The following is a 20694-nucleotide window of genomic DNA, read 5'->3' as shown; positions in this document are numbered from 1 at the left end:
GTGTACTTCCCTACAGCCCACATCTTCCTCTTTATAAGCCTGACTGCTCTGCCACTCTACCAAGGTCCTGACTTAGTACAGACTGATACTAAGAGTTGGGGGTGGGCGGGGGATCTACAAACCACTGGGATGCTTAGTAAAGTCTTATTTCCAGTAGGACTTTAGGAAAACTCCCCTAACAGTCAGGCCATGCGCCATCTAGTTATGTCTTCGAGAAGTTTCCAATTTATCTTAAGGAGCAATAATGAGTTGTGTATGCGCTATATATATTTGCAGGGGGATTTACTTTTGGTGTTAGGCGTATTAAACAAGAGAATCTCACTTAGTCACACCTGAATATGAAAATAGAACCTTCAATATTAACCATTTTTATTTCAAATAACACTAAAGAAAAAGGTGTAGCTAAAAGAAAGGTCTAAGATACAAAAATTGGATTTATTTAACAAGTGTTAAGAGATTACACAGACAACAGTTCATGTTCAGCACTTAAGGGTGTTAATCCAGTTTCTTTTGCACTGTTTGCAAAGGTATTAAATAATGTTACTGCCTTAAGTGGTTTTGAATTAAACATTCTCCTAAAAGGCATGTTGATATTCAATTTTCAACTGCATAGCTTCACGTATTGTGAATGCTTACCAGAAGTTACAAAAATATGTAATATTTTATACAATCTAGAATTTAGTCTGTCTGCAATTTGTGTTGGGGTTCTGAAATAAATTGAGAGCACTTTGGAGAAACAAATCCAGCCATGATCAGAACGTGTGCTGCATCAAAAACAGACTTTGTCATGGTAAATTAAACTCAATGCAGTATTGAAATGCATTTATGAAATTGAGGATGCATGCTTTACATTTTAAAAACAAATAATTCTGGAATGTGAGATGGATATCTTCAGTCTCATCCTTTTAAGTGCTACGAATACAACCTGAAAGGAGAAGAAAAAAAAATGAGAAGTGTAATATTTTGATATTGTTTAAATATGTGAATAGTTTTTTCAGGCAATTGCAACACAGAAATAAGAGTTATTGGAGCGTTTTGCAAAACATGTTGGGAAGCCAAATCATTTACAAATATGTGTTTGTTAGGCAGTTTAACAAAAGTCCACCTTAGGTAGGGTTACAGAAGACACACTTCGGACACAGGGCTCAAACCTTTACTATAGAGCTCAACCAGACAATTATGTTGGCAGCAATGGCTGAGCCGCTAGGCTTATTTTAGGAGAGTGCAAAGGGCTGTATGTGGTACAAAGAACTTAAGAGTATCCACATAGGCACAAACAAACATTGACACACTAAGAGTTATATTTTAAAAAATGGTTTATTTTAAACGTACCCTAAAATAAAGTTAAAAGGTAAGTCTATAGCACACAATCAGGAGAACCAACCCGCACAGTAAGTAAACCACTTTTTAGAACATAAGTAAACCAGCTTTTTAGAACGGCAGTATGCAATTCAAAGTGAAGTAAAATACTTTGGGAATCACTGTTTTAGGTAAGATAAATGAAAATCAACACAAAGCAAGTCTATTTTTGGCAACAATTTCACTGAGGCCTAACACTTTAGAGGTCCCCCCCAAAAATGTCTGTCGGTTTGGAGGGCAAAACATGCGAGAGCTGTAGAAAGTTAAAAACCTCCTGTGAAAGTCAGCTGTTGCAAGCAAGTAACAGTTGTGGTTGAAAAAAGGGCCAGGAACTTTGCAGAAAGGTCCCTGAAGGCACTCTGGCATTAGGCCTGGGCGAACCTGTATGGGCCAACTCCCAAACATACGAATCAGCACTCCAGCAACACAGGAGCGACAATTCAGCTCTATGGAAGTTTTACCTTAAGCCCCACAGTACCTTATGAGTGAAGAAGAGGTTGCAGCATGATGCCTTCATGTTACAACAGCAGCAGACCCGGTCACCGGATTCTCAGTCAGGCAGACGAGTGGCTGTTGCAGCAGCAGTCGAGGGAAGAGGCTACCAGCAAAGGATTCTTCAGTTCTTCTCATGGCTGTAGTTTTGACGTCCTTTTCAGGATACCAGATGAACGGTTGTTGTCTGTTCGAATCGCCTCGCTTTCTCAGTCCAGCACTCTGATGAGGGGACTTCAAGGAGTGGAATCTTGCCTCTGGAGGACCAGAAGGAGTCCACCATAGTTTTGGGACAATTCTATCTTCAGAAGGCAATGCACTGCACGATAGTCGCAGGTCCCAGGGTACTGGCGGTTTGCAGCTCGTTGTGGAATGTCTCAGAATGCAGGTTGTCTCAAGACCGATTGGTCCCACCAGTCTAAAGGGTAGAGTTGTTCTCTTCGGAGTCCTCCTGACGGTTGGAAGAAAGGGGGGGGGGGGGGGGTCCAGCAACAGTAGTTACTCAAGAGGGCTTCATTGGTCATCTGGAAGTGGCTGCTGCCCTTCTTCCTCGATTCTTGAGAACAGCCTGGATGTAAGAAATACACAAATGTAGGCAGGATAAAAGCACTGCCACCAGCCATTCAGATTTGCCTGTCACTAACGAAAAAGTTACAGGAGAAGTGAGAAAGGGGATACTGTGCAACCCCTCCGCACTCCACATAAGGTGGTGTGTGCCTAGCTCACAATATAAAATAAAAGTTAGGAAAGATACCAAATATCCCCCTGCCCTTGGGAACATTAGTTCTCGCAACGAAAAATGACAGAAAATAAAAAAGGGATGCCGAAGGGGCGCTCAGCCACACTGCACAGTGGGATGTGTGTAGCAAAATCAAATGACTGAGGTCATGGAACTTGGGAGGAAAGCATTTCTCCAAGAGAGGGTTACAAAAAAGAAATACAAAGTACTCCAAAAGATGGGGTAAAAGAATGAGAGGAAAAAGGTTCCCACTCACTCAGGGGAACAGACCAAAAATACCCAGGTCCAGAAAAAAGTGCTGGGGTATGTAGGACAGTTTTTCTAAACTCCAACTAAGGGTTTCATAAAACCTTTTCTGAGGCAGTACAAAACTCCTCTTAGTATAAGGCTGTACCACCTGAGAACATTTGGTAGCGCAGACAGAGCAGCCAGGCTTATTTTAGGAGGGAGAGTGGGCTGTAGCTTGGTACAAAGAAATCATAGCATACATATCGTCCAAAGAAACACTGAAAAACTATGTATTGTAAAAATAATGCTTTCATGGAAGGCCAAGATAATTCTTGGGAAAGGCAAGTACTATCACATGTCAAACACAAATCATAAAAACACCCCAATATCTATGTTATACAAAGCAAAGTATAAACTTATACAATAAGCAGTCAAAGTGATTCCAACCTAATGTAACACATTCAGAATGGCATTAAGCTATTCTTGGGGATTAAAACCGAAGTAGTTACACTTTTGGAATACTGGAAGTAATTCAAGGGCAGCAGACACTACTGGCCAGAACATAATGATATTCAATTACATTATCACTTAATTAGACCAACACTGTTACAAGTATATCTTGCAACATATGTAACTTTGTTCTAGTATGAATGGATACAGTTACACCACCAATGTTACTTTCAAGTACACAGTTCAGAGGGAGTAACTTTCTAGAGGGGCCTTAGGCTACTCACAGACAAATAAGAACGTAGTGAAAATTTTAGAAGTGCACTAAAGCAATTCAGGGAAAGCACAACCCATGTTACAGTTTAAGAAGGTCAACAGCTATTCAAGGTTAGTATAGCCTACATATTGGTCTATAAACGTATAACGCTTTCAGAAGTTTAGAATACAATTCGATGGTTGGTAAGAACTCTTAAGCAGACGTTTGAAGGCAATAAGCAGTTCAGGATCAGTAAGGACCAATATACTTTTCAGAGTGCTACAAGCAACTCAAAGACGAGACTGTTTTTGAAATGCACTGAAGCAGATCAGGGAAAGCAAACCCCAAAAGGTAACCTTTAAGAAGCACAGACACTTATTCAAGTTAGGTAAACCCTACTGGTAAACTTTTATACTCATTCAGTTAAGAATAATTAAACAGTACCAACACTATTACTTTTAAAAAGAGTGAAACACTATTCAAAGTAAGTAAACCAACGTATATACTTTTTAAAAGGAGCAACCAGTAACTTTAAGGTAAAATAGTACAGCGTATCCCCGTGTGGGTTTTATTGGGCAGTCATATTGGTCTTAGGAAAGGTGGGGTAGGGATTCTCCTTCATAATACAAAGCAGGAAGCACAATGCCCCACCACACAAACTACAACTAAACAGTCTCAAGGATGTTCACCCCGCGGAAATCAAAGAATCAGTCACAACAGAAGGATACGAACATCTGAATACACACGCTCACCAAGACAGATCCACTAGGACAACACTTCAACATGACCGCAACCCTGAACCACTCAAAGCCTTAACTGACCAGGGTCACACTAGATCACCTAAGAATAGATATCACCCACCCAGTCCCACGACTGAAGATTAGGTTCAGACAAACCCACCAATCCATACTATACTCAATAAGGACACAGTTGAACCAGCGCAACACCACCAAATCGAGTCGGCCACCAGGAACCAGCAACATCCGAACCCACAGGTATACAACTCGAACGGAAACGTAAGTACCTAAACCTGGATACAGACCCCACTTACCCAACCCTCAATCTTCTGCTTACTTAAACCCACGCAAAACCACACAACCATCTCTCGTCCAGCAATCCGCACGCACTTTACCACACTGCATCAACACAAACTTCACCCACAGCACTCGAGGCCTTCATCCGATCCGATACTAGCACCAAAGCCCAGCACTCTGTCAACCGAGCTGAAGCTGCCAACAGCACACCACTCCCACTCTCCTTCTCCCCTCCTCCCGACTAACTCTACCCCCACCCTTCCTGTTTACAGATCCGCCAGAGTGCCTGAGGACTAATTCCGTTGGTGACGGTGCGCTATACAAGTACCGATAACATAAGAGAATTCAATTGGAGCAGACCAAGATATGGAAAAGTGAAGATGGTAGAGCTCTCATGGTCTCTGGGCTTTCTTTTGTTGGGTGTACAGCCAACTTGTGACGATCTATGCCCCTAATCAGGGCCAAATGCAGTTCGTTAAGGCAATGTTGAGCAAAGTGATTGGTGCTAGTAAGGGCTACCTGATCTTTGGGGGCGAGCTGGCCCCCCTGTTGGATAGATGATCCCTGGAGAGGTTGGCAGGGGGGACCCTAGGGCAGGCAGGCGGTGGAGGGGGCTGCAGGCCTGCCTCGAGTTCCGGGATATGAGGGATGAGTGGAGAGATTCTCACCCACAAGCGTAAGAGGGGAAAGGACCATTTTCAAAAACGGATTGCGGAGGTCGATTGGAACACCGGACAGGAGAATTCGGACCTCAACGGAAGGGGTTGGGGAATTGATGGAATAAGTTAAGGGTAATAAGTGGGGGGGGGTGGGGGGGAATGCGACTGTTGAAAGTGGGCGTGATTGTGAGGAAGCTTCAGTTTTTACAGCAGAGGTACTATGAGAAAGGAGATAAAGCCAATGTAAGGTTGGCGGCCTGCCTTCGGGGACAGAGAGCTGACAGATGGGTAACATCAGTGAAAGGATCTGGTGGGAATGTGACGGCAAATGCTGAGGCGGCAGCGGTCAGGCTTGTCTCCTTTTACTAGAACCTGTATGCCGAAAAGGGGGAGGTCGATACTAGAGGGAGTAGGGCTTACCTTGATGGGGTTTCCACCTCTATGGCTGGCCCTAGAACGCGGGAGGGAAGAGGTAGTGAATGCTGTGGGACGCCTACAATTGGGGAAGGGCCTGGGAAAGGATGGGTACACGTCGGGCTTCTACAGAACTTTTGCAACAGTGCTGATGCCACATATGGTGAAACTGTTCAACCATATTTTGACGTCTTGGCAGGCTCCAGGGTATTTTGTAAAGGCTCTCATCTTGGTGATACCTAAAGAGGGCAAGGATCCCTCACTATGTGGTTCATATAGACCTATTTCCCTCAAAGTTGACGCCAAGATCTTCACACGTATTATGGCGATCCGCCTGGAAGGGCATTTGCCTAGACTGGTACATTCAGACCAAGTGAGATTTATAAGAGGATGGCAGGGGGCGGATACGATGAAAAAAATGTTTCAGCTAATTGATTGGGCATGAAGTAAGGGTGACGATCCAATGCTATTGTCGATCGATGCAGAGAAGGCATTCAATAGAGTTGATTGGGCCTTCCTGGTGGCAGTGTTGTGCAAATTCAGACTGGTTCCTAAGATTCCCAGGGGAATTTTGGCTCTATACTCGGGCCCCAGGGCATGGGTAGCGGTGAATGGGAGGTTGTCTAGATGGTTTGATCTAGCCAGGGGCATGAGACATGGTTGTCCCCTTTCCCCGCTTCTTTTCACCCTATCGCTTGAGCAATTGGCCCAGAAGTTGAGGTCAGACACTTGGGTGGAGGGCATAAGAATGGGTGAGCGAGAATATAAATTAGATCTGTATGCAGAGGATATCCTTTTACATATCTGGAACACGTTGCTCTCAGTCCAGGCAGTGACAGTTATTAGAGCAATTTGGGGTTTACTCAGGATTCAAGGTTGATAAGGGGAAGTCAATTTTTTTCCGCTTGGCCGATTGATGCAAGAGGACAGGCTCAGGTTTAGCCAAATAGGGATGGAGCTGGCAGGGAGAATTGCAGTACTTGGGGGTTAACCTTAAAAGGGATTTGGAATGGCCATAGTGGCCAACTACCCACCCCTCTTGGAACGGTTATAGGGGGGGCATGACCAAGTGGAACAAGCTAACTATGTCTTGGATGGGCTGTTTAAATGCCTTAAAGATGAACCTCCTCTGGAGGTTGTTATACTTATTTCAGGTCCTTCCAGTAGATGTCCTCGACTCCATGTTCAGAGAAGTGAAGGGGTGTCTTTGTAAGTTCTTATGGCCAGGGGAAAAGCAAGGATGGCATATTATGTGATAGTGCTCCCGAAGGACCTCCAGTTGTACTATAAAGCCGCACAGATCAGAGTGGTGATGCCACACCTGAGGGAATGGGGCGGGGGTCATGGATAACTATTTTCTTCATCCAGGTACTGTGGGGGAGTGGCTTTGGGCACTGCGGGAGGGGATCCCTCAGAGGATAAGGGATCTCCCAATATTGGGTACTTTTTGGAAAGTATTGTCTAGGGGGTTGGATATGAGGCAAGTGACTACTTGGCCCTCTCCACCAAGCCACATTTGGGGCTCCTGGAGTGAGGGAATTTATCACAAATCTAGAAAGATTCCAGACCTGGTTTGAGGCGAGTGGGTCAACGTGGAGGAATGGGCAGTTTATTTCCATAGGGGAGCTAGAGGAAGCCCTGGGACCAGAATCCCCGTCGGTTTTCTTTTCTACAATTGAAGGGGGTGATTGGGGCAGACAGGTGGAAGGAGAAGATACAGCCAGAGCTAAACCCTAGGTAGAAAATCTTGGACTTGCACAAAGACGTTAAGGGGGTAAGGGGGTAATCTCATTAATGTATGGTGCCTTGGTAGAAGCAGACCGGGGAAGTACTGAGAAGTTGCGGGGAAGATGGGAAAGATCTGGAGTGGGGGCAGTAGATGTGTTATGGCAGACAAGGTGCAGGCTTCATGCCATCAAGGGTTTATGGTCTTTCCATCTAAAACGTGTCATCGAAAATTAAATCCACCGAAAATAAATCCATCTAAATGCTATCTTTCCTATTGCAAAGTGCATATCCATTGAAACTGGTCCATCGAAATGAATAGCATTTCGATGAAGCATAGAAGGGTAAATACACTTTTCTGTTGACTTGGCACTGTCCAGTTCTGAAATTACTCGCTGACAAGTCAGCATTTATTTATTATTTATTCAGATTTGTAGAGCGCACGTCAGCCCGTGGGCATCGTGGCACTTGTTACAGACAATGTCTTTGTTACGTAGGAAACAATATTTACATACATGACATGTACACATTAGCAGAGCAGTATATTTACAAGGATTCCTGAAAGTTTCCTATTATTTTGCAAGGAATGAGGTTTTCAGTTTCTTGCGAAAAACAGGGAGTGAGTTTTCCGCTCTAATGTCTGCAGGAAGAGCGTTCCAGGTCTTGGCTGCGATGTAGGGGAAGCTTAGACCTCCGGCTTGGCTTTTTTGATGCATCAGCGAGTAATTTCAGCACTGGACAGTGCCAGAGACACCCCCAGTAATCCTGTATGCCAAATGCATTTTTTAAATTGTATTTTTTAATTGGGGGGGGGGGGGCGGTTCGCAAAGCCACCAACCCAAACCCATGCAACCCCACCAACCCAAACCCTCGCAACCCCACCAACCCAAAGCCTCGCAACCCCACCAACCCAAAGCCTCGCAACCCTAACCCAAACACAAACCCTTGCAACCCAAACACAAACCCTAACCATTGCAACCCTAACCCTAACCCAAACCCTAGCAACCCCAACCCATACACAAACCCTAACCATTGCAACCATAACCCTAACCCAAACCCTAACCCTTTATTTCTAAGAAGTCAATGCAAAATCCAACGAAAATTATTCAAAGTGCATTTCGATGGAAAAGGCTTACAATGAATATATTTCGTTGGATTTTAATTTGATGAAAGTATTCTTTTGGGAACGCGCTGAGTCACAGGCCACAATTGATTACATCTTTGTTTCTAAACCCCTGTTACAGATGACCAGCGCGTTCAAAGTACTATGAACAACCGCCAGCGATCGTAATCTCCTGGAAATTATATGGAACATCCCCTGTAAGAAAAATGAAAGAATGGAAATGCAAATTGAGACCAATATACCAGACTCCCGAATCAAACTTACTGCAAATGCCATTAAAGAATTGACCATAAAGTATCAGTCTCCTCGGCAAACTGAGGAAACAAAATCATTTGATTACCAACCACTACTCCGGTACAAACACCAATCGGCAAACAAAAAGCATTCTCACATACTGAGAAATCACTCCTACAATAGAGAACTCGTGGAGAAGCGGTGAGAATTCAGAAAAGACAAGAGAATGGCAGTGTTAGGCAGAATCCTGTGCAGTTCCCTTAGGGAGCACTACACAGGATTAGGACTACAGGTGAGAGCAATAAATCCCCTTTGGTATCCGTCTGTACCACAAAGATTTAGTTGGTAGCTGTAGCTGAGCAGTCATACTTATCTCAAGAGGGAGATGAGCAGTATTCAGGGTTTACACAACAGGCCTACACGACTATGGCACAAGGAAACACTGACCAAAGCTTTGTATTAAAAAGTAGTTATATATTTTATACACTTCTAAAACACATGCATCACAGTCATCAAGCAGGTTAAATTAAGTCAAAGGAAAAATATACACACTCCCAATTTGAATTGTAGACCAAGTGAACCAGAGTGAAAACTGAGCAAAACGGCACAGTGACAACTACACACAAGGGATTCTCTAACAATTCCCCACAAGGGAGGGAAAACACAAGTTATCTAGAAATAGTTTCTTATACACCCTAGCAACACTTCCCATCAGTTTGTGGACCAGTTCAGCAAGACAGTACATCAGTATAGGCAATACATAAAAATGAAAACTGAGCAAAATGGCATTTCACAATGTTTAAGAATGGGAAGGAAAGGGTAGTTAAAGAAATAGGTGTGCCAACACAGTTCTCAGTGAGAACCAATCTAAAGAAAGCAGATCTAACAAATGTGACCAGTCTCAGTAGGCCTGTGCCAGAGTCGGTGGTACAGGGCAAGGAGCAAAATGTTCTTGTAACTGCAGTCAAGTCTTTGGTTAACGAATTTGAAAAGGTGGTTGCAGAAGTTGAAAAGAATGTTGAGAGGGGCGGCCAACCCAACAGGTAGGTAAAGGATTAGGTAAGGGCGGCCTGGCGGAACAATGTACCTTTAAATGAAGAAGAGGCTCCTGCGGTGGCGGTAGTTCCTGCAGTTCGGGTGATCCAGCAGAGGAAGAGAGGCTCTCGTCGTGGAATAAGGTTCGAGTTACTGCACTATCCAGGGATGAAACCAGCCGCGGTGCTGCCCGACGAATAAAAGGTACGCTCCTTTAAATCGCGGTTTGGGTGGACTGGAGCCTGGCTATCTGGCCTCCGAGTACAGGGTGCGGGAGATTCGACCAAGGAAGGTCCGGGAAGGCGATTGGCAAACTGGTTGGCCCCACCAGCTCAAGGGAAGAAGGCTTTTGCAGGTGAAGATCTTCGCTCGTCGTGTGGAGCAAAGTGGTGAAATGATGCAGCAGGGCTTCACCGGTGGTTCAGTCGAGCAGATGTCTTTGGCTTCTCTCCTATTCGGCTTCTTCGTTCCAGTGGCGACGTCTTGCTCTTCGTCCTCAGGACCCTGCTTTTATGCAAAAAGATCCCTATTCATACAGCCTAGCTGTCACTCACACAGTGGAGTGGTCATCTTGGCGGGAGACCGTCCAGGCTATCAGGATAGAGGATTAGGTAAGGGAAATTAGCCATAAAATGAGAATTCTCCCTAACAGGCAGGGACCCTGCCAAATGTCAAAAGCAAAACAAACAAAAAAAATCAAAGGGGTTACAAGAACCTACAAGGCATGGGTTAAATTCCATCGGGCAAAGCTCTACCAACAGGACGCGGAAGCCATTGCCAAAGCCATAAGCACACACAACTCCAGAGAATTCTGGTCCTTGTTGAGATCCATTGACACACTATTGGCAGATCGAATACAGACTATTGGGCAACATACGTGGGAAACACATTTTAAAAGTTTGTTTCAATCCGTCCATGACGAACATGAAGAGGACGTAAACTTAAACAGCTCCGATTAGATCAAGCTTGACAACAGAGAAGATATAGCAGACGCAATCAGAAAACTCAATTCCAGGGCTGCGGGGCCCGATGAAATTACAAACTTAAGAGTTAAAATCTCACTCCATTGAATGGGCAGCCCTACTCAGTCTAATCTGCGATTGTGATACCAATTTACAAAAAAAAGAGAAGAGCGACCCCCAAAACCTCTCCCCAATAGCATTGCTTGATGCCATTGGTAAAGTTTTTGGGGCACTACTGAAGAAAAAAATGTCAATCTTGGGCAGCATCTGCAACCTGCAACGACCATTTACAAGCTGGCTTAAAAAAAAAAAAATGCGGGGACCGCAGGAAACATCCTTATATTTAGTATTTTGAAGAGCAAAGCACTACAATACGGACTGCAGCTATATGCTGTGTTTATCGATTTTACCCAGGCATTCGATCGGGTAGAAAGACATCTCCTTTGGAAGAAACTCTGATTGAAGTGTCCACCAGAAATTTTACCGCCAATTCACGCCCTACATTCCAAAACAACAGTGAGATTAAGATTAAATCGACAGGGGGACTTATCAGCAGAGATCCCAACCAAACGTGGGGTTAAGCAAGGGTGTCCTCTAGCATCATCGCTCTTCCTGGCGTACATAGGCGATTTCCAAAGCACAGAAGCGGATGTACGAGCATTTCCACCAAAAATCGGAGGAAGAACGGTCTGGCGGCTGTTATACGCGGACAATCTAACATTGTTGGACCAGACACCTATCGGACTTCAGCGGCAAATGAACAACCTGCTTCTGTATACAAGAAAAAACTAGAGGTCAACAAAGGAAAAACAAAAAGTTATGATCCTGCAAAAAGCCAGCAGAAGATACGATACGAACAACTGGTACATGGCAGAAGCCCAAATAGAGACAGTCCAATGTTTCAAATACCTGGGAGTTACCTTGGACAGCTCCAAATGTGAAACAATGCAAGAAAACACATGGAAAAATCAAAATGCTTGCAGCTCAGGCTAAAGTGATTGATAGAAAAAGTGGCCGATATTCACTGATACCAACACTGAACTTCCATAAAATGAAGGTAGTCCCCTCTGTGACATATGGGGCCGAAGGAATACCAACTATCCCAAGTGAAATCTAACCAAACTAGAAGCCGCATTCTGGAGATCCGTTCTAGGCCTACCAAGGTCAACATCTGGAGTAGTTATCAGACGTGAACTGAGTCTAATGTCCCTTCAATGTACTGTTAGCTGCAATTCACTAATGCTATATAGCAAATGCAGAACAAACAGTAATCAAATATACAAAATGATTAAGAACTGCAAAAGGACAAATGCAACCTACTCACCGAATGGAAAAAGAAAATGAAATGTTATTGGATTCAGTTGGCAGTGAAGACAACAAACTCATTCAGAACCCACAGAAGGTCCTACAGAAAATTAAATAACTAGATTGGGCAATAACAATGGCGGCAAAAGACAAATTGACCACTCATCTTCCGTACAACAACAAAAAATTAAACGAGCTGCAAAACTTCATAATAAAATTAAATCACGGCATCTTTAAATGTTAAGAGCCAGACTCCACTTGCTTGCAACAAAATGAAATTCTACATATTAGGGGACTCTCCCAGACATCTACTTGCCGTTGCTGTCAAAACCAACCGGTACAGGTCAAAGAGTCTATACAGCATTTGTTGACTTCACTTTCAGGAACCCACCAGATCAGATCTCGTATCTAAACTATTTGTGCGACTACGATACTCAATGGAATGAAGAGACATGGCGGTACAGGTTGATGGGGGGCGACAGATCCAGTTGGCAAATTGCCACGTACAGTACATTGTAAATAACCTGCTACAGCGGAATTAGCCGACAATTTTTTTTTTAAAAAAAGACAAAAAAAAATTCAAAATGCACAATCATGCTCTGAACATTTCCTTTTCTTCAGAAGAAAAATGCTCAAGAGACAAATGTGTAAGACAAATACTTCGAGAAATATGTTTCAGCTTCATTTTGTAAAAATCTTTTGTGGATTAAACAAATAAAAGAATGGCGCACAAATGTGTGTTTTACACGCAAATAATTCCATGAATCAGGGAGCAAGCTGGTGAACATCATACAATTATCCTAACAGGAATTATGAAGTGAAACCAATAGCATTACTTTTGGGAAGAGGCACAACCAAATCACAGGCAAGTAATATACCCTTTTATCTATTTTCTGTTAGAATGGCGAAACAGTTTCTAAGGAAAGAAAGACAATACATATACTTTTCAGATTAGTACATCAAGGTAAGTAAGAACTTTTGTTCCAGGTTTAACCTTTTTGTTAGTTTTGCCTTTGGTGGGCTTCAGTACTGCAACCCCCCGCCTCTGGTTCCAGTGTGTCTGGCAGGGCAGCAAGCGAGGGAGGGAGGGACGGACGGAAATGCTCGAAACTCCCTGTCCTTAATCTCCTTGGTTATCTGAATGCACCTAATGCTGATTGGCTGAATGTCCTTGCAGGACAGCCACCGTGCTGTGTGATGATTGGCAGCTAGGCTGGGCATGAATTGGAGAAACCTGCATAAAAGGCCAGGTCCCTTGAACAGAAGGCAGAGTCTGGATGAAACATCAAACGAAGGAAACTGGAAGAGAAGCTTGCTGAACCCTCCTGGACCGTTGAACTGCCCAGTGAAGCCCTGCTGCAGTGCTGAAGCTCCAAATTCCGAATAGACTAGGGAAGCCCTGAACGGACAACTTCTTCCCTTGGGTTGGTGGGACCAACTGACCCAAAGACGAACTGTGCTGGAAGACCTTTCCCTGCTGGATGTACTTCTTTGCTGCTGCTGGAACCGAGTGCCATGGGTCAGGATACCCAGAATCAAGTGCATAGTCTTTAAGCCGGACCGGAGCTCCAGGAAGATCCTTAGGACCCCCCCGAAGGAGGACGATCCAAGCCTGACCCACCTCAGAGTGCTGGACCCCAGACGCAAGAGAAGTCTATCAAGTGTCCAAGAACCGTGGTGGTGCTATTGTCTGGTAGCTTAAAACGCGAAGTGCAGCTGATCGGAAGAGGGGCCGTAGAACAGACGACCTTCAAACTGCAGTGCAGGAGTCCTCCAGACGTCCTCCCTTTTGTCCCCACGACTGAGGCACAGGAACCCAGGATCTGCAACCAGAACAGAAGCCAGCTGAATCCTCTTCTTCAAACCTAAGGTACTGTCTTGACTAAGGGGCACTTACCTCCGTCTGTAGCTTGCTTGTTCTCACTGGATATTTGTAGTAGCCACTTTTTGCAGAGTTGATTTCAACTCTGCCCTTCACAAGCCTAACAGCTTGTGGCCCAACAGGGAATCCTTTACTACAAACTCTAAAAACACTGTGCAAGACTTGTGCCATCTAAAGAAGTGCCTCAGCTCCCTAAACATTGTTCAAATTGACGTTTGCTGTCCTGGCTCCCTGCAGACTCTAACCCATTGACTTTGGTTCATACTGTCCCTCACAGGTGGTGCATAAGTGTAACTTGTATTGCTGGGAAAGATCAGATGTAGACGTCATTGGGAGATTGAAAAATATTCACATGCTCTGAGAACCGGTTAGCCTTTTTCCTTCCCTAACTTTCCTTTTCCACAACCTCAGAATTGCATGAAGTACAAAAAGTGATACATCAATGCCAAACCTTGTCCTAGTAATTGAAGTCACCTCAGGATGTAGGAAGTGTGTGCGAGGCATCTCAAAAGGGTATCTACTTGCCCAAGAGTACAAGCATGGCGATTTACTAATATCTAGCCATAGACAAACTCAGGCAGTAGTTTGAGTTGGCTATGTAGACTCTCAGGTTTGTATATGCCAATTGTGGTTGCCGGCTAAAAAATAATTATAGTACATATGTACTTCATATGGGATACATTACTCGCCGTAATGGTATTTCTGATGCTTGGTTCTGCTTAGATGTACATGCTGTGCATAGGCTGACATCTAGTGGAAGCTGCAGAGTATTACAGTTGTTTTCGAAACTCAAAAAGGGAAGTCGACAGGGCATGCCAGTAACACTATCCCTAATGTGATGTCCATGGTCCTTCACACGTCGAGGTCCCTCCGATTGTTATTTTTCTGACATGAGGTAGCATGAAGTGTGGTGCGAGTACAGTCGTATCCAAGCAGATGCATATCAGACAAGCTCATAAGCATCTCTGAGGGGAGGAAGGGTGGGCACGTGTGAATCTAAGGAGATACAAGCATCAGAAATACGATTACAGTGAGTAATGTATCCCTGCTGAGACTTGTGGAATCTGCTTAGATCACATGCTGTGCATGGATTAGCGAGCAGTGTTAGGAGAAGGTGGTGGGATGTGAGAAGGTTCATGGGCAAAGAGGGGTCTTAGAACCGCTTGTCCCACCTGTGTATTTGTCTTGGAATGAGTGTCAATGCAGTAACGGTGTGAAAGTGTGTACTGAACTCCATGTTGCTGCTTTGCAAATGTCCCTCTAGACAGCATTTGCAATGAAAGCCAGAGTGGCTCCTGTGCTCCTTGTGGAGTGAGCTCTGGGCGTGAAAGGCAGCGTTTTGTTTGATAGGGAAAAACACAATTGTATACACCTAACTATCCACCTGGAGATGGCATTTTTTGAAACTCGGTCTCCTTCTCTGCCTGGTGCTATGGAGACAGTTCGTCTGTTTTTCTTAGCGGTCTGGTCTTGTTTAAATAGTAAAGGACTGCCCTCCTCACATATAGTGTGTGGAGTTTTACCTCAGCGTAGCTGGTGGGGTTCTGAAAGAAATAGACTGGTTTACGTGAAACTTGGAGATGAACTTAGGGGAGAGCCTAGGGTGAGTACATAAAACCAGCTTGACCTTGTGTATGATAAAGAAATGATCCTGCACTGACAATGCTTGTATTTCACTAACTATTCTTATGGAAGTAATAGCCACCAAGAAGGCAGTTTTGTAAATCAGGTGTTTAAGACTAGGCGTATGCATCGGCTCGAAAGGAGGTCCCCATGAGCTTAGCAAGTACAACATTGAGATCCCATTCTGGCGGCAGGTTTGAAATTGGAGGGTGGAGTCTCTTTACTCCCTCCATGAATGCTTTGATGACGGGTACCTTGCACCATGAGACCTTATTGTGTGAGGTGGTATATGCTGACAAGGCCGCCAGGTGGACCTTTACAGAGTTGAATACTAACCCCAAATCTAGCAAGTGGAGCATAAAAGTTAGAATGTGGGAAGGAGTACATTATATGGGGTTAATTTGTTTAGAGTGGCACCAAATTACAAATCTCCACTTGTCGAAATAACAGTGTCTAGTGTTAAGCTTTCTTGCTTCCTTCTGGTAGGTTAAGATGTCCAAACTCTGACTTCAGGAGCCATGCTGCCAAGTTGATTGAGGTTGCACTGTTAGTCCCCCCTGTGCTGAGTGAGCAGATTGTACGGGCATGGGAGCTTGATGGGATTGCACATCGCCAGTTTGCGCAGATGTGGATACCAAGGTTGTCTTGCCCACATAGGAGCAACTAGGATGAGCGTCACTTGTTCCTTGTGGATCTTGTTGACCACATTCATCATGAGAGGTGTTGGGGGAGGGGAGAAGCGTAAGCAAATTTCCCTGACCGGTTCATCCATAGGGCGTTCCCCCTTGGAGCCTGACTGGGGGAGCCTGGCTGGGGGAACCTAGACGCGAAGTCTGGTCATTGACTGTTTTCACTTGCAGCAAACAAGTCTATTGTGGAGAAACCACACTGAGAGAAAAGGTGCTCTACGACCCCTGCGTGTAGTCACCATTCGTCTTCCTCTGGTAGGGGATCCCTGCTCAGTGAGTCTGCCAGAGTGGAGTTCCCCTGGAACGTGCTGTGACGACAAATATTTTCCGTTTCAGTGCCCATCTCCAAATGTGTTGCGCTAGCTTGGAAAGATTTGGAGAACGTGTGCCCCACCCGTTTGTTATGTAAAACATTGCTGTAGTGCTGTCTGTCAGGACTTGCACAGATTGGTTCGCTAGTTGAAACTCGAATGCCTGAAGGACTTTGAATACTGCCAGTAGTTTTAGCAGATTGATGTGGTTCTGTGCAGCCGCCTGAGACCACAGACCCCGAGCTGTGTGATGAAGGCAATGAGCCCCCCACCCGGCGAGTGAGGCGTCTGTCATGACAATCGCTTGTACTTCCGGATCATGGAAGGGTTTCCCCTTCAGAAGATTTTCTCTTGTCCACCAGCAAATATTTTGTACTAGTGTTGGTGAAACGACCACTAGATCGTCCCACTGACCACTTGCCTGAGACCACCGTTTCACCAAGCACTCCTGCATGCGCAGGCGTGCGTGTGGGACCAGGTAAACGCAAGATGCCATCATGCCTAGCAAACACAAAGCTTTGCGCACCCTTATCTGGCAGCCGGCCCGATAATGCAGAAATTTGCAATAACATGTTTTGGACCCTTTCCTCTGACGGAAAGACCAACCCCTCTTCTGTGTTTATGACAGCTACTGGGAACTGTTTGGTTGTTCTTGGCACTAGGCTTGATTTTTTTCTCGATGGAGAAGCCCAATTGAAAGAGAAGGTTTATAATTCTTTGAATGTTTGGCTTATTACAGGCGAGTCTCCTCTAATTTGCAGGCAAGTCATCCAGGTAAGGGTACACTGGGATTGCCTCGCTGCGCAGGTGTGCTGCCACCACCGCCAGTACCTTTGTGAATACCCTCGGAGCAGATGCTATTCCGAATGGCAGCACCTTGAATTGGTAGTGCTTCGTTATCTTGAAACACAAGAATCTTCTATGCGCTGGGAACATCGAAATATGAAAATAAGCATCTTTCATAACCAGTGTTGCCATGTAATCCATTTTTTAGCAGAGGGATTACCTCTTGTAGCGTAGTCATGCAGATCTTGTGTGGCTTGACATTTGTTTGCAGGGCGTAAATCTAATACTGGGCGCATTGTTAGATCTTTCTTTGGCACAAGGAAGTCAGTGGAATAAATACCTTTATTTATCTGGTTGGCCGGGCCGATTTCGATGGCGTTCTTTATTAGAAGTGTGGCTATCTCCTCAAGAAGGATATGCTGGTGTTCTTCTGAGTGGATCTTCTGTCGTGAGGGGTGGTCGTGGGGTCGTTGGAGCAGTTCTATACAGTATCCGGCTGCTACTGTGGACATCACCCATCTGCCTGAGGTGATTCCCTCCCTCCCATGCGTGGGTGAAGCTGGAAATGCGGCGTCCTACTGGAGAGTCATGGGACGGCACCTGAAGCAGTATGTCACTGCTTTTGAGGTGGTGTGCCACCTAGAGAGGTGTTGTCCCGACCACAACCTCTGCGTTGTCCTCTAGGATAGCCTTGGGAGGATTGACCTTGATCATTTCCCCAGGAGGAACCCTGGTTTTGACTCTAGTTGGATCCCCGTTGAGAACTCTGGCCGCGGAAACGGCAGAAATGACCATTACCACTCTGCCCAGAAGCAACGATTTAAGAGCGTCATACTCTTCCTTGGCTGTCTCAAGGGAGTCTTCGACGGCCTTACCGAAGAGCACATTGGGTTCAATAGGCATGTTTATTAGGGTGGCCTGCGTCTCTGGTCTGAAACCTGACTGTCGCAGCCACGCATGCCCTTTAATAACAGTACCTTGAGCAATGCTGTTTTCCGGCATTGTCCGCTGCATCAAAGTTGGTCTTAAGTAAACAGCTTGACACTGCCCTTCCATCTGCAGCCACCTGTGCTAGCTGGGACTTCAGTGGCTCGGGGGCAGACGAAAGTAAAGCCGACACTTCCTCCCACTTGTGGCAGTTGTAACTGGCAAAAGTGTTGCACTGTTCGCAATTCTGGTCCGATAAACCGCAGAGGTGACCTTTCTGCCCATGGCGTAAATCTTTTTGCTTTCCTTGTCGGGTGGGGCCTCAGAGGAAGCAAGGGGGGAGCACGCTCTCTTTCTAGTTGTAGTCACAACTAATGAGTCTGGCTTCAGCTGCCCTCTAATGTATAACATGTCTGAAGGTGCAGGTTTAAATAGATTCTCTACAGATGAGTTTACAGCCAGTGTAAGGTTAGGGGCTTCTAACAACCGTAGTATCCTGCGCTGCACTGACTTCAGTAGAGGAATAAACTGCGCCACTGTTTTCTTGTCCCCAAGGATTTGTTCCGCAAAGTCCTTATCCTCCTTTACTTCTTGGATGTCAATTTGAAAGTGCTCAGCCGCCTTGGCTAGTACATCATTAAGAAGGGGTTGATTATCAATAAGAGAATCAACAATAGGAGTGTCTTGGTCAATAGGAGAGTCTATAGAGTACATATTGGCCTCTGGGTCAGCCTCTTGGTCCTGGTCATCCCCATAATAAGGGTCTTCTGTCTCATCATCGAATTGAGGGTCAGCTGCCTCTACAAAAGAGATCTTCGTGCTCCGATTCTGGGTCAGAGTTCTATGACTTTACTTTGCAATGGAATGGAACATCTGTATGAAACCTTTTAGAAGGGGGTTGAGTAGGTAGAGCAGAAACTTGTGACCAGAGGGAGCGGAGGTGGGGGGAGTGGAAACTCTGGAAGTATGCAGGGTTGTTCTCGTAGAAACTGGCCATAAAGGTCATTCTTCTCATCACGCTGTCCATGTCTTGTGAAGACCATTTTTTTGAATTCAGGACTACCTTCACAACCTTTGGTAATCCCAAGTCCTCATCTGTGGGAGGTATTACCTTAGATTTTTGTTTTTCTTTATGAGATATGGGCCTAGATTCTCTAGGTTTTTGTCTTTGAGGGTTTCTCTGCCCCTCTACCACCCCCCCCCCCGCCCCCAAGAGGTGTTTGAGGACTTCTTTTTGTGTTCCTTTCCCCCTCTGTGGAGCTCAGAGCCGTGTTTATCTGGCTTTTTGGGGACTACTATTTCTTCCGACGTGGAGCGTCAAAGTTCGTATGCAGGTAGGGCCGAGGCCTCGTCCGCAGACGATAGACACTCGGATGGAGTTTTACGGGCAACACCCTTGTCTTTCTACCCGGTCGTGCAGCGATCTCAAGTGAAAGTGCCCAGAGGACAGGGACTCAACTGACCTTTCCCTGGGTGTCGAACGTGGTCGATCACTCGACCCATGTGTCGAGTCTCGACTTGGGGTTATGCGTTTAGTGGTGGGTGTCTTTGTAGCGCCTCCGCCGCCGGGTTTAGTCCCCATAACATGGCCACCGGCCTGTCCTCCGCAGCCGGGGGCCTGCACTTGGGTAGCTGAAGCTACCCAGTCGCCCTAGTTGTCCGAAATGGCGGCGTTTCTGCCATCGCTTTAATGTCTTCGGCTTGAAGAGCCTAAACGCTCGACAAGACGTTTCAACATGGTCTCTTGGGAGACACAAGTTGCAGACTAAATGTTTGTCTACCCACAGGAATTTACGATTGCACTTGGGGCAGAATTTTTATTTTTTTTCCATAACTACAGACTACAGCAGCTCGGCGAAAAAAAGTGTAGTAAAGGGGGCATATCCATCCTAAAATGTCCTCCCCCCACCCCTTCTCCCTACTGTCTGGGTCGAGGCCCGGGGCGGCCTTCCAAGGCCGAACGGTCCGTCGCGGTAGTCCTTCGACGGGCCGCTATCTGTCTTCACCGGTGTGATGTTTCGGAGGTCGGTGAAGAAAAGTATAGATAGAATTACGATCGTAATTGAAATAAGTCAATGGCTTAACTCCGCTATACGCGTCCTTCTAAAATGGCGGAAAAAAACAATCTGAGGGACCTCGACACGTGAGGGATCATGGGTACAGTGGACGTCACACTAGGGATAGTATTACTGGCACGCCCTGTCGACATCCCTTTGAGTTTCGAAAACTGTAATACTCGCAGCTTTCACTAGATGTCAGCCCATGCACAGCATGTGATCTAAGCAGATTCCACAAGCCTCAGAAATTCTATATCGGTTTACATATGCACTTGATGGTTTCCGACCTTTCTGATTGTGTACTGCTGCTATGTCAATATGCTTGTACTGGAATGCACTTGCACTTTATGTTGTTGCTATGGGTCGTCTAATGTATGAGATCCTTCATTAATGCACTTGCACTTTAT

General features: G+C 45.4%; 1 protein-coding gene across 1 annotated transcript in view; it reads right to left on the bottom strand.

Annotated features, from left to right (window-relative positions):
- Nucleotides 1–416: 416 nt before the first annotated feature.
- CLNS1A (chloride nucleotide-sensitive channel 1A) overlaps nt 417–20694 on the bottom strand; it is a 193342-nt gene continuing 173064 nt past the window's right edge. The window contains exon 7 of the mRNA XM_069639969.1: nt 417–925. The gene's annotated coding sequence lies outside the window, so the exon portion shown is untranslated. The remainder of the gene's footprint in view (nt 926–20694) is intronic.

The sequence above is a fragment of the Ambystoma mexicanum genome, chromosome 7q, assembly GCF_040938575.1.
Source record: "Ambystoma mexicanum isolate Mex_15411 chromosome 7q, UKY_AmexF1_1, whole genome shotgun sequence".
In the NCBI taxonomy this organism is placed as follows: domain Eukaryota; kingdom Metazoa; phylum Chordata; class Amphibia; order Caudata; family Ambystomatidae; genus Ambystoma; species Ambystoma mexicanum.
This window is presented reverse-complemented; position numbering and strand designations above follow the sequence as displayed.